This window comes from Sciurus vulgaris, assembly GCF_902686455.1.
Source record: "Sciurus vulgaris genome assembly, chromosome: 4".
NCBI classification, from domain to species: Eukaryota; Metazoa; Chordata; class Mammalia; order Rodentia; family Sciuridae; genus Sciurus; species Sciurus vulgaris.
In genome coordinates, this window is record NC_136464.1 from 174592618 (window position 1) to 174606776 (window position 14159).

The 14159-nt window shown below is 47.4% G+C and overlaps 1 protein-coding gene across 5 annotated transcripts in view; it reads left to right on the forward strand.

Annotated features, from left to right (window-relative positions):
* Positions 1-14159, forward strand: part of FARP1 (FERM, ARH/RhoGEF and pleckstrin domain protein 1) — a gene marked incomplete at its 3' end in the record, with an annotated part of 266728 nt that overhangs the window by 56581 nt on the left and 195988 nt on the right. The window lies entirely within an intron of this gene.

Below are 14159 nucleotides of genomic sequence, written 5' to 3' on the forward strand. Positions count from 1 at the left end.
AGAAAAATCCTGAGAAATCCATTGAAGAGCAGTATGTGTGCTTTCATGTCAGGAAGTCAGGAGAGACCCTGGCCATGGCCTTGGCAGGTGGGGCGTGGGGAGTGTAGAAAACCCTGACCAGAAGGGCAGCCCTAGAAACAAAGAGGCCGATCATCCCTGGGCCAGGGAAGGAATCACGTGGTAGCCAGAGGCCAAGCAGAGGGAGAGCCGGTAGCCTTGGCCCCTGCACCAGTTGGAACCCTGGCCTCAGCACCTGCCTCCCCTCTGCAAAGCTTCTGGTGTTTCCTGAAACTGCTGCCTTGTCCTCTCCCTGGCCTCCTCTTCCAGGGGCTCCTGCTAGAGGGTGAGGAACTGTCACCAGTTATGTGGACTACAGCTTGTCTGGGTCCCCAGGCCAGAGGGTACCGCGTGTGTCGGGCTGTCCAGAAGCAGGCGTGGGCTTCCTTGAGGACCATCTTCTCTGACCTTGCCTTGGACCCAGAGAACCCTCGGCACACCTTGCACATTGTGAAGGGAGGAAACAATCCCTGAATTCCAAACAACGAACTTACAAACTTTGGGAACACACCTATTTTTAAAATGGAGACAGTCTGCCCATTACTTTGTTGGCTGGAGTGACCAAGATTTAATAATCGCCATCAACCACGGCAACCCGTCATTTCATTGTTTATGGGATATAATTCAGTAAATTATATTTATTTCAAAGAACATTGTTCAGAGAGTGTGAATTAAGCGTCTGAGGGCAAGATAAACCTCACCATAGTTATGTTTAAAGCTGCCAATTTATTGCTCATTGCAAACGACCCTTGCCCCTTTCCAGTTTTCTTGCTGTGGAATTCACACCCCACAGTGCCTTGGGAATGCTTTCGTATTCCCGTGAGCAAAGCCGTTGCTGCTTTCCGGAGTTGTGATACACATTGAGGAAAGCACCTGCCGAGCTCTGAGAATCCGACCTTCTGGAACATGGGACCTCCTCCCCACCTCTTCTGTTCCAAGCCACTCTTCCAGTGGGGTGCTCAGTTTCAGGGTTTCCAGTTGGGGGCCGTGAAGAAGCCCAGTATCTAGCAACACATGCTAGTTAATGGTCTTCCAAATGGGTTTGATCTGAGGAGCTGGCAAGTGCTGCTGTTGTGTGCTGGCTATGGAGATCATTGTACTGGATTCTGCTGCGGTTCTTCGGTAACCCCACACCCAAGAGTGTCCGGACTCCATTCCTAGCTACTGTTTAGCTAGGAACTCCTTGCCTAAGAAGTAGGAATAGAATTGTGTTCCTCTGTTAATAACTTCTGATGACTCTATTTTGCATTTTTAACCTCTCTGGAAGGAATCTTTCTCATGCCCCTGACTCCCAATAAACTCCTGTGCACCCTTAAAGACCCCATTAGTTTTACCCAGATGCCTACTCTCTGAGGCAGTGACTGGGCTTTTTGTTTTGCTTGCACTTATCAGGGTGGAGCCAGACTGCTGGGCTCTGCTATCTGCTCCATAAAAGGAGAATGATAATAACCTTTACCTCATGCTACAGAAGGATTTAAAAAGACGGTACAAATAAAGCTTCTAGAACAATTCTTGGCACATACTGGAAAGATAATATGTATGATTGGTAGCATTGATGTGCATTTGCCACTACAGAACTGGCTTTTCAATCTAGGGACCTGCCTTATTATCTCCATACCCCCTAGCATCTAGCCTAATGCCTGACATATAGTAGGCCCTCATTAAATGTTTGCTGACTGAATGTTAGAGTGAATTTATTTTACCAGTAGAACTTAATGGCATTGTTAGTTTTGACCTGCCTCATCCATTCATGTTTTATTTTTCTAGTTTGATCAGAATGTTTCTTCTCAGTCCATGGACAACAGATGTTTTCCTTCACTGGTGGTAGAAAGCCAGATCTCAGCATTTCTAGGGAAGGAGCTGGTTCTAAATTGCTGCCTTGTGCTCTTTAAGAATGGCTTGAGCCAGCCATCCACAGCTGGAAGCCATCAGGGCTGCTGTGGTGACTCAGTCATGGCACTTGGGATGGGAGGACAGTGACTGCCGGATTGCAGAGACCCAGCTCCAAAAGTGACTAGTTTTAAAATCTTGCTCCAGAACTTTTTGCAGAGACCTCATCAAAGCCAAGTGTCTGGCCCTGGAAGTGTCCTCTTCCCCTGTGTGATTGGGGCCCCAAGTGACTGGACTCTCCTCGCTTGCGTGCGTTTGCCACGCAGATGAGCAGGGCCCGGGGCCAGAAGTCTCTGGAGTTCCCCTCTGGGGGCGTTCTGTGAACCCCGTCTTGCCCTGGGGATCCAGTGTGCTGGGCCTCCTCTTACTACTTTGCCTGCATACATCTTTTAAAGCCAAAGCAGTCATTTTAAGTGCAAATTCCCTACCTGCTTCTTGGCACCAAGAACCAGACCAGACCCTCCCTGGGTGTTTCCATCATTATTTATAGCCTTTAAAAAATGATTGTGACGAGTTTAACCTTTTGGAAAGCCAGGGTCGTGAGCACTGCTGTCTTTTCCATTCTGTAGCTAGTTCCACTGCCACCTTTCCTGCTGAACTTGGACCGTCTTTTTAGGTATTTCCTCTGCCGCTGAGAGGAAAACAACATTTATGGTAAGGTCTTGCATGGTGTTTTATCATCTCTGTGTGGAAAATGCTGTGCAAATAAGTCTCCACCCACGATTTGATAGACGTGGCTTTCCCTTCCGGTCAAGGTCACAAGACATGGTGACTCCCGGGTTTCTGGAAGGGTTAATAGCGCATCCCTGCTGCCAGGCCACCTCCCCTGAAGGTCCCTGAGAAGGTTTTATGTGTCCGGTCCTCACGACCCCCTGGTAAACAAACACTGTTCCTCTGACATTTGTGGGATGGAGCAGATGGCTTCTTCGCCGAGTGTTTATTCTTGTCATTGGCGATGCCACTGTAGGAAGAGCCCAGAAGCACAGAGGAAATGAAGTGCAGCCATGTCAGGCCTCTTGAGCAGGCCTGGTAATAACAGCACCCCGGGGAGATGCTCTCAGGTAACAGGAAGACGCTCAAGGCCGCTGCAGAGCTGGTGGGGGGGCCGGTGGACAGTGCAGAAACCCCCTGCCCCTAAGCAGTGGCAGGGTGTTAGTGTGCAGGAGGAGCTCGTCCTCTGCGATCGTCATCGCAGGAAATCACCCTCGCGACCTTCTCTTGTATTCACACCTTGGAGTCGCTCTCCTGGGGCACCTGTGCAGTTCTCGCGGGTGACAGGGCTTGCCTCCTTTACCCAGGATGAAGCCTGGCTCTCTTCATTCAGGAAGCCTGGGAGAGGGTGGCAGAGCTTCCCTGAGGGTCTGCTGGCCACCGCCCAGGGGCCTCGGCTGCCTCCGTAGTGTCTCAGCCACGGCTGTGTTTTAGCTTCTGCATTCGCAACTCGTGCAGAAAGTTCTGGTTCATCTGCCTTCTCGCTTGTGACCTCAGACGGGTGGCTGGAGAGCTCCAGGGCACGGCCTATGCTTCGTCATTTTACCCTGCTCCTGCGTGATGCCTGGTTCCAGTGGATGCTCAGTGCGTGTCACTGACTGGCCATACTTAGGTTCCATACCTTGGTTTGAGAGGTAGTGGGCGCTGTCCCTGGGTATAGATGAAGGGACCCACAGGGGACCTCTCCAGCCCCCCTTTTAGGAGTGGCTGAACATCGTGTTTCCCATGCTGAGCTGCCTCCCCTGTGGGATCCCCATGGGCTCCAGACCCCAGCTCTGCTGCTCTGTTCTTTGCCTTTCCGGACACCATCCCACCCACCTAGCAGACGTACTGAAGCCCACGCACCAGGCCCCTGCCAGGGACTGCTGGGGGCCGCTGTCTGTCCACACAGCACCAGGCTGCCCTCTGATTAGGCCGAATCTGGGTCTCTGGTCTGCCTCGCGCTAACAGACTCCCTTCACATCCTGCTGCCTGTTTGAGTTTTCTTTATCTGCAGAGTGAGGCGTTTGGGCCAGATGACAGCAGCACCCCTGCCCTCTGTCCTTCTTTGGAAGTTGGGATCCTGTGTGATGTCCTCCTTGGTGACGATGTGGGCATTCCCCAGACAGAGGAAGTCCTTGAAGAAAGGGGTTATTCATCTTAAAAAGAACAAGCCCCAAAGCCCAAGCAGACACAGCAGTTACTGTGTACCTACTAAGTGCTGTAGAAACACAGGTGCTGGGGAGAGGGTGCCCTGATATACCTGTGGAGAGCCGCTCATGGATGTGAAGTGGCTCAGGGGTATGGGGCGGCTGAGCTTTGTGTCCTTGACAGCAGAGATGCAGGACCAAAAGCAATCGAGGATCTTCTGGAAACACACTCTTAATAAAATATATAACCAGTTTGTCGAAGGCCAAGAAGACCTCTCAGATTTTTGAGAGAAATGATTGGCTTGGCTTGCATGTAACAAAAGAGATCACGTAGGTTTTCTGCTGGTGGCGAAGTTGCCCAGGTTGTCTGGAGACCTAATTAGGAGCATTATAAAGTCAGGCCTTAAATGGTTAAATGGTGGGTGCATTTTATTGCCATTTTATGAAACAAGACCTTTCATTTTCTCTTAATTCTCATGAAACCTGGGTGGCGCGGACATGGGGAGTCCCTTCTTCCCAGGGCTCCCCTGGGGAAGGCTTCAGTGGGGGCATGGCCCTAAGGCTGTTTTTAGGGGATGGAACAGAGGTTTGTCTTTTTTTTTTTTTTTTTTTTTTTTTTGCTAGGGATTGAACCCAGGGGCACATGACAACTGAACCACATCCCCAGCCCTTTTTGTTTAGAGACAGGGTTTCTCTGAGTTGCTTAGGGCTTTGCTGACTTTGAACTCACTATCCTCCTGCCTCCCGAGCCCCTGGGATTACAGGTGTGCACAGCAGAGGTTTGTCTTTTTAAAAGCCCCTCATCTGCTCTTGGCGGCCCTCAGGAAGAGCCCAGGCTTGAGCTCACCCACAGCCGCTGTGTGCGAAGGTGCTTTGTTTCTTCTTTGCTGTCTAAGTTTTCGCGCATCTGGTCTCCCTTCTATGTTTTCTTTCAGCCATCTTAGGAAATGGGCCGGGGTAAGCTGCAGTCAGTCTGTTCCTCTCTTTTCCTCCAAAGAGGTGAAATACACATTGAGCTAAAGGCCTTGGGGTGGGGATCTCCCTTTGTGAGTGTTCTGCTGTGGCTCTTCTGGAACCACCGTCCCTCCCGCAGACCTGACTAGTGGGAACAGCAGGTGTGCTCGCTCCAGGCTGCTCTGAGCTCTCCTGCATCAGAAGCTTTGCACAGGAGAGCTGCTGCTGGTAGTGGCGGAGGAGGACAGATCTAAATAAAATGTAATTGGCCATTTAAAACCAGAAGGGAGGCCTTTGTGCCCAGAGCAAGTGCTACTGCCAGCTGTGTCCCGAGCCAGAGTGAGAGGAGGGATTTCATGTGTTCGTTGGGTTTTTTAAAACCAAGTTCACATTTCGCTCCCTTATCAGTTGCTCTTGGCTCCTGCTGGCCAAGTTTCTGAAATAATATTGCTGTCCACTGTGCCTTGGTCGTTTCTGTGTTTTATTTAACTTTGAATGATAAATGGGGCTTGTCTGGGTCTAGTCTCCTGAGATTAAATTGAAAGAATAGTAGAATAAAACATGTTTTTTTTTTTTTTTTCTGAAATCATTCCAGCTAAATACAGCTAGCCTTCCTTTCTAGCTCCTGAGAAGCAAAGAGTCAAATTTAAATGGTGACCCGAAATGTTTGTGTGTGACCCTTTCAACTTCAGTTCCAACTCCTGTGATCAAAGCAAGTTCTCTAGCTCCTAAATGATCGCAGTATTTCTTTAACAGCTGTTTGCTATTTTCTCCATGAAAAAGAATCATTCAGAAAGGCCTAATGAATAAACTACAATGAGGAATGTCCATATCTGACATTAAAATGGGCCATATTCTGAGAAAACGTAGGAAGTTTGAGAAACTGTTTTTTCCCTCCCTTTGAGTGGAAATCAAATTTCCAAAATATCAAGTGCAGAGTGACTAACAGGGAACTCCAGGCCCCGGCCCCTGCCTTCATGGCTGGTCAGCTGCCTCTTGCTGACTTCAGAGGCTGGGTGAAGCCGAGATGAAATGTCCTGTGGAAAATCACCTTTCAGACGACACACTGTCGCTCTCACAGAAGCTGGTCTTTTCCCTGCCTTTCCCTCTAAGCTTTAGTTCCATTTTTGTTCTTTAGCAGAACCAAGACCCTGTGTTCATTGTCAAGCTATTGGGCAGGCCAGATGGAAGAAAGAAAGCCTGCGAAAGCACTTTAAAATCAACAGTAGCGCACTGTGTCAGGGGGTCATTGTTTCTTCCTTTCCTCAGCTTTCTGGGCAGCCCCACCTCAGCCTTTCGCTGGAAGGTGCAACATCAGCCAAGGTAGACATATGTCCCAGGTGGCTTTGGGAAGATGTTCACTGGGTGTTCTAAGAATGAAGGGCCATTTGGACAATTGGGATGAAACCTCCATTTCTGCTGAGTACCTTTCCTGTCATTTTTGAGGACTTATATGCAACTTCTCTGTCTTTAGTTTGATTGGCTTTAAAACAGAGGGACGCGTGGTTTCTTTAGCTCAGAAATTGCATGTATTGTCGCCTTGCTGATTTCTTGGTCTTCTCTATCTCCCAAGCCCCAAGACGTCTCCATTATCCTAGAGTCAGGATTCTCCTAGGAGAGGCCTGCATCCCTCTTGTGTAGACTGGACAGATGGTTTCAGGGTAGACCTAGAACTACCAGACCCTCTCTGGCAGGTCTTCACAGCATGGGCTGTATAGTCCATTTGAAGGAGACACATCTATGTTTGAAGGTAAATACAAAAACATTGCGTATACAAACTGGACTGATTTTTAAAAATTATATGCTGTGTTTTTATCATTATTTGTCTTCTATTACTTGGAACAGTTGAGTTGGACATGATGGTTTTAACTCATAAGGAAGATATGGAATGATTTATTCAGTTTGGGCTTTTTCTTTTGTAGATAGACTGATCACATGAAAGAGCAACTCTAATAGCCATTAGTACTCTGTAATTTTGTGCAAGAGTCTGGTAGGGTTTTGTTTCCTCATTTATATGAACAGGAAGTTGGACCAGATACCCACCATGGGGTTCTGTGGCTCTGGTTTTTTGGAAGGTGAACTTGGAAACACAATAAGGGTTCTACAAATATTTATCAACAGACTAGGCAAGGTACTGCTGGTGATAAGAAACTAATAAAAATAACTACCTTTTCCAGAAATCCCTTGCCATGTGCCAGATTTTGCAAAGTCTATGCATGTATTATTGAGGAACAGTCAGTTGACAGCCACAGGCCTTTCTAGGGCAAATGTTTTCCTGCAGTTGACATGAAAGGATCATTCTGATGTTGCTAGTAAAAGGCACTGTTTTGTGCCTAGCCTGTGAGGCAGGGATGGATGGTGCCAGTTCAGCTTAGCCTAAGTGACTGGGGGTGGGCCAGATGTCTGAGGCCCAGAGCCGCTCTACACGTAAGGTCTCTATTTTACTTTCTCTGTTAAACTGTGTGGACCCTAAGGAGCCATTAGGACTACACAACCCATCTGTCATGCTGGTACCTGTGACAGGTGACAGTGGAAGGTACTGTTAGGTGGGGAGGACCAGTTGAGTGGGGCTGAGCTTGCAGGAGGAAAGCCCAGTGACCAGAGGCTTTGGCAGTATCAGATGTGCATGGTGGTAACTGATAAGGCCTGGGGCTGAGTGTCACAGGCAGAATATCGGGGTGCTGACAGGTCAAGAGAATCCAGGAGGGAGGATTGATAGTACTTGGCAGCTGATGGAATGGGAGCAGGGAGCATCCAGAGTGGGTGGTCATAGACAGTCCTTAGGTTTTCAGTCTGGGTGACTTGCTGCTGTCACTGAGGACCAGGAAACAATGGGTACAGACCTTTCCATGGCAGGTGTCTTAGGAGAAATCAGTATGATCTTGGAGCTTTGGGGACATTGCTATTGAAAGGTGATTGCTTTGTTTTTAATCGCAAAGGAGAATCTGTGGCTGTGGAAGTTCACACCAGGAGATCTGTAGTGGTTACTTAAATGGTGCACTACGGAAGTAATGAATGGCTGGTGGTTTCATTCCGATCTGCTTTGCTTCATGTTTACTCATGGTATTCTGATTTTCTCATCACCCCAGAGGCCACTCTGTTCCGTTTGCCACACCTAGGTGAAGACGGAGTGGCGCAGGCATGTCATTTCGGCAGCTTCAGAGGAAGTCAGTTCACAGCCCTGGAAAGGAACAGGGTGACTGTGATCCTAGCTTGTCATTCTGTGTTGATGTGATTTATGGGTACCATGGACTAGGGAGTGCACTTGGCCGTGGTGCCACCTTCCAGCGGCCCATCAGGATGCACTCTGCAAACACAGCACGGGTCTCAGCTACTTCTGGTCTGAGCATATCACTGAACTGAGGCAGTGGAAGCAAGACCAGCGAGCATTTTCTGAGTCATTAGGGAATCACAAGACCTTTTTCTTTGTTCAAAGCTGAATCAGTTTCCTATATAGAAAATACTATAAACTGGGTGGGCAGGGTTGCCTCACAGTCTGGGGGTTGGGCGATCCATAGTTCAGATACTGCCTTCCTGACCACATCCCTGTCCACCTACCATCTGCTGACCCCAGCCAGATGCCAAAGAGCACGGGAGTGAGGTCATCCCATGGGGGCAACTGTGTTGGCAGGACACCCTCTCTCTCAGGTGATGACCAAGACTTTGCCTCATAGAAGACATTCAGGCCCCAAGACTGGGCTCTCTGCCGCTTCTACCTCTTTGGCCTCCTGCCCTTGCTCTCTTCTTCTGCCTTCCCTAAAGCCTCCCCTTGCACCCTCCGACCCCTGTTTACCACCTACCACCCACAGGCCACTGCTTCATATGGCGGGCTCCACAAAATACTTTTTATTTGGACATGTGGTTATTCAATTTGTGGAGCATCTTATTGGTAGACTTCAAATGATGAAGAAGCAGCAGATTTCTGCAGTAGTTACAGATACACTAGATATGAGGGTTGCCGCAAAGCGCCAGTGTTGCCGTGGACCATCTTCTGTCTTCCCTGGATTTAGTGATTCTCGCCAGTGCTGCACTCGACAGCGCAGCCTCTCCCGGGAGCTCTTGCGGTGAGGACAGTGTCTTGGCGGTCGACCACAGGACTGAGCTGCCTGGATTCATGTCTTTGTTCTCACCTGGGAGCCCATCAGACCAGGCGGGTGTGCTGCCTGGGAACCTCCCAAACCCCTCGTGGAACCCAGGGGTTTTTCTGACTTTCCCCTTCCTTCCATTCAAAGGGCAGTTTCTTTCTCCCCAGGGCACTGGCTACATTAGTGTCCTCTAACAGGCTTCCCTTGAGGCTCCCAAGGGCACAGGACAGTCTAAGAGAATGAAGTTCTAACTTGCTCCAGAAACTCATTTAGCAGAGACAGACACAGCCAGCAGCCCTTCGGCGCCCATCCAGCCGGTTTAGCATCTCTGTGGGGACAAATCCTATTGCTTAGCTTCCAAGCTTGTTTTTACCCTCTGGTCTGGCTCTAAACATGCTGTACCAGGGGCCTGGAGAGTTGGATTTGCTGGGGGCATTGTTTGGTGGCACACCAGGTCCTAGATGAGAACAAGGGCTTTCTCTGTGTCCAGTACCCACGTGAACCCCACTGGCAGTGATTTCCTCGGTGGCACTGAGGTGGCACTTAAGCTGTGATTGTTTCCCCCGGGCTGGTCACTCATTTAGTGACTTGCTTGGTGTTGGTTGTGTGACAGCTGTGCTCCCTGGGGCTGCCGTAACCAACAAGACCAAGGCCCTGTCCTGCAGCTCTGCGACCAGCAGCCTGCGATGGAGGTGTTGACAGTGGTTCTCTCTGGGGGTTGTGGGAAGAACGTGTTCTGTGCTTCCTCCCGTCTTCTGGTGGTTGGTGATCCTCGACATCTCGGTTGGGAGATGTACAATCCCAATCTGCCTTCACCTTCACGAGGATTTCTTGCTGTGTGCAAGTTCATCCCCACGTTTTCCCCATATGTAAGGACGTGGTCATATGAGGCCGTCCTCCTGACTTAATCCTAACTTGATCATCTGCAGAGACCTCTTTTCCAAATAAGGTCATGTTCACTGTCTTTGGGGGTTGGGACCTCACCCTCTTTGTGGGGGAGGGAGATACATTATATATATCAGCTTTCTTTTTTTTTATATCTTTTTAAATTTAATCTTTTTAAAATTAAATTTTTTTTCATACATGTATATAGGTAATGATGTCTGGCTCAATCCACTACCCTTCCCATCCCCACCCTACCTCACCCCACCCCTCACTCCCCTCTGTACAATCCAAACTTCCTTCATTCTTCCCTATCCCCCCTCTACTACGGATCAGAGAAAACATTTGGCCTTTGGTTATTTGGGATTGGCTTATTTCACTTAGCACTTTTTTCTTTTTAAGTGAAACATCATTTGAAAAGTGGTTGAGCCACTTTTTCCTGTGACCTCTCCCAGTCTAACCCACTTGTCCAGCTTTCTGCTCTTGTTCTTGTGGAGCACAGAGCAGAGGGGACGTTTTCCCAGTAAGTGGAGGAGACCCAAACTCTTAAATTGCACATATACTAGTTGCACTGAGAACTTAAGTTTGGTCACCCTGTGGGATGAGGCATCTCAGCCGAGTGAATAGCGTGAACTGTAGAAGTGGGTTGAATTAACATTAGTTTTTCCCCCCACCTCTCTTCCCCATCATTCTTCAGTGACTCAAGAGTGCCCGCTTGCAGGTCACTCTGCGGTCCATCCAGCCAGGCCTGCTGCATTTCTAACACTGGCTCTGATCCTGGCAAATACCTGTTCTTTCGTTGTATGAGTCCACGTTGAAAAAGCATCTTCATTTCTATGCCAGTGTTCTCTCAGTCTTCAAGAAATTGTGTCAGGGAACATCACTACTCATTTGAGAAATGCAGGTCAGAATCACTGTGAGATAGTGCTTCAGGTGTATTAGCATGACTCTTATTAAGGAAGAAAAAACAACAGAACAGAACAGCACAAGAGCTGGTGAGGATCTGGAGAAACGGGACCTTCGAGCACTGTTGGCGGGAATGTACAGCTCCTGTGGAAAATAGGAAGGCAATTCTTCAAAAAGTTAAATGTTACCACGTGATCTGGTAATCCCACTTTGAGGAAATGCCCCAAAGAATTGAAATCAACACCTCGAAGGGAGATCTGCACACCTGTTCTGAGTGCTCTTCCATCAGCCAGGAGGTGGGAACAACCCAGGTGACCATCCACAGACACACAGAGAAGCCAAATGTGGTCCTCTTATTCAGCCTCCAGGGAAGGCATTCCTGACCTGTGCTACAACATGGATGAATCTTATCATTGTAGGTGGCATCTGTCAGTCACAAAAAGACAAATACAATATGTAACTAATTAGAACAAATCAAAACAAAACAAAACAAAAAGACAAATACAGTGTGATTCTACCTATAAGAAGTACCTAAGTAGTCAGATTTAGAGACAGGAAGTTTCTATAAAGGATGGCTGCTTGGGGGTGCACTGAGGAGTTACTGAGGCAGGGTTGCAGGTTTCAGTTGTGTGAGCTGCAGTCCCAGAGACCAGTGTCACAACGCGTGAATGTATGCAGCACTGCAGAAGCATGCACTTAAAAATGGTTAGGATGGTAAATTAAATTTCATGTTTTCTCAAAATCAATAAAAAATTATGCCACGGAGCAATACGATTTGGGAAGGAGTTAAAGTTGCCCAGGGTGATTCATTGTAACATTTAAGTTTCACTAGTATTCACTGCCTCATTTGGTTTTTATCTCCCGTTTATATATTGTTATCATTTTATGGATCTTAACTCCCAGGGAGATGTTAAATTCCTTTCAGCAGGGACCAGGTTCTTTGTGACCTCCCTGGCTGCTCCTGTTTCCTCTGCATAATGGGAGTGAACAGTCAATACTGTAGACATTTTTGTCTTCATTGATCCACTTGTGGAATGTCAGCAAGTCACTTAATTCTAAGGGTCCATTCACCTCTAGTTATATTATTTCCCAGTTTTTAGACTAATGACTGCGAAGAGTTTGTAAAGACAAAATTTTTAAAAATGATCCTGAAGTTATTAAAGGTATTTGGTGTTCTTTTCTAGGAAATGCTCTGTGAATTGACCAGTTGAATAATGAGATTTTGCAAACTTCAGAAACCTAAATCTTTTAATAGTTCCATGAAACTTATCTTTGAGCAAGCCAGCCAAGTAGCATCTCCCGCTCTTGGCATGTAGATCCTGCAGTTAAATATTGTTTTTAAGTAACATATGACGTTCCAAGCAGAGAGCTGCCGAGGCATTCCATTTGGACCTTGCTCTAATTAATTCCTTGGAAGTGATAGGTTTTCTTTTCTTTACCCTTCTGCCCACTTCTCCCCCTCCTTTGAAAATACTCATCTGCCAGTGAAGGGAAAACAAGTCAAGTTTATTCTGCTCTGTACTAGCGTTTGGAAACTGGCAGCCCGGAATTTTTTTGCAAGAAATTTAAAAGTTAAGCTTTAAAAATGTAACATTTGGGTGAATTTCTCCATTTTGTAGTCCTTTATATTTTATTCCTGACTTGAAGTCTCTGAGTGACGATGTAAAATGCTGTTAATTGTGTAGCAGCAGCAGGACATCTCCGAGGCTGTTTTTAGAGGATGAAGTTTACACTACCACGTGAACGACACCCAGAGGAAGGTGTCAGTTGCGCAGGTGGAAGCCATGGGGTGCGACTGTCTCACCTACACAGGCAGGCTTCCTTTATCTCTGCTGTGTCGCCTGTGGTAGGTTAAGGGAGTGTAAGAAAAGGTGGACCAAATAGACCATTTTAGTATATGAGTGTTTTAAGAATTATTGACACTGTTCAGAATCCAAGCTGTGATGGTATAATGACTGTTTTCTAGCAGGTGGCATGGTGATCTCTGCGCATGCCCAGAAATTTAGTCAATGCCTCTTATTTACCTTAGAGAACCAAGCACACCCCTTCCTGAAGAGATGTGGGTATTATTGAAAAAAATTGTCACTGTCCATGAGGTGTCACAATATCTAAATTTAATAATTGCTTGTTAACACAGTAACTCTGAACATAAAAGGTTTTGGCATTTTTGCACAAATTGTGAGGTTTAGTGAGAACCTCGCAATTAACCTTAAAATTTTCTGAATCCCTTCTTACTTTGCCCTAATGCAGTCTGTATTTGCTGGAAAAAAATTGGGAAAATGCATAAAAGCTTTAAAAAAAAAGTCCCCATTATCCAACCAAAGGCAGTAATGGAGTAATTATCTAGGTGTGACCTTACAATTGTTATATTTTTTATATATATTTAAAAAAATTTTTTTGGTAGTTGTAGGCGGACAGCATGTTTATTAGTATGAGTGCTAAGGATCGAACCTAGTGCCTCACACACGTGCTAGGCAAGCGCTCTACCACTAGTACGGCCCCAGGCCCTATGTATATTCTTAATTAAGAGTCTTTGGGTTGTAAGCAACTGAAAATACTTCTGACCCATGTCAACAATGAAGGGAGCTTGTGGAAGGTTGTGTGGGCAGCGCACCATGGTCAGTAGCATAGGTGTGAACATCGTGAGCCAGGCAATCTCCTCCCCATTTGTTTCTCAGAGTATCTTTTTGTAAACCCAGGACAGACTGCACCTATCCGGTGTTCCCCTGCTACCTGCCTGGGGAAGCACACTGCTATGCACAGACAGAGGAAACCTCAAAGGAGAGGAGGCCTTCCAAAGGTGGGAGACCCACATAGAAACTGCCCCAGCTGAGCCAGCCGTGCAGTGAACAGGGTTGGCCCAGCAGTTCACCCTGCTGAGTTAGCAGAGCCAGGTTGACCCAAAGTACTGTCTGGGCCAAGCTGATATTCTGAGTCCTTAAGAATACGTCCTTAAGATCCAGGGAGGGATACAGGGGTGAGAGCAGAATAAAAAAGCCCTGGACAAGCTATTGACAGGAAGGAAGGAAACAGAAGCAGTAAAGCAGTTATGGGCCAGTGCAGCTTTTCCCACTAGGCACTGTTGTGATCCCTGCCTAGTGGATCCCACCAAGGGGCTGGAATATATTTTCGTTTTCCTCCAAGAGAACAATCCCCCCCACCACCACCACTTTGAGCTTCCCCCTTCTGGTTTTGCCTACTTTTGCAACCAGTGTGCAGGGGCCTGCTGGTTTTCTTTCTCCCCGCTCACCTTGTTGACTCTTCT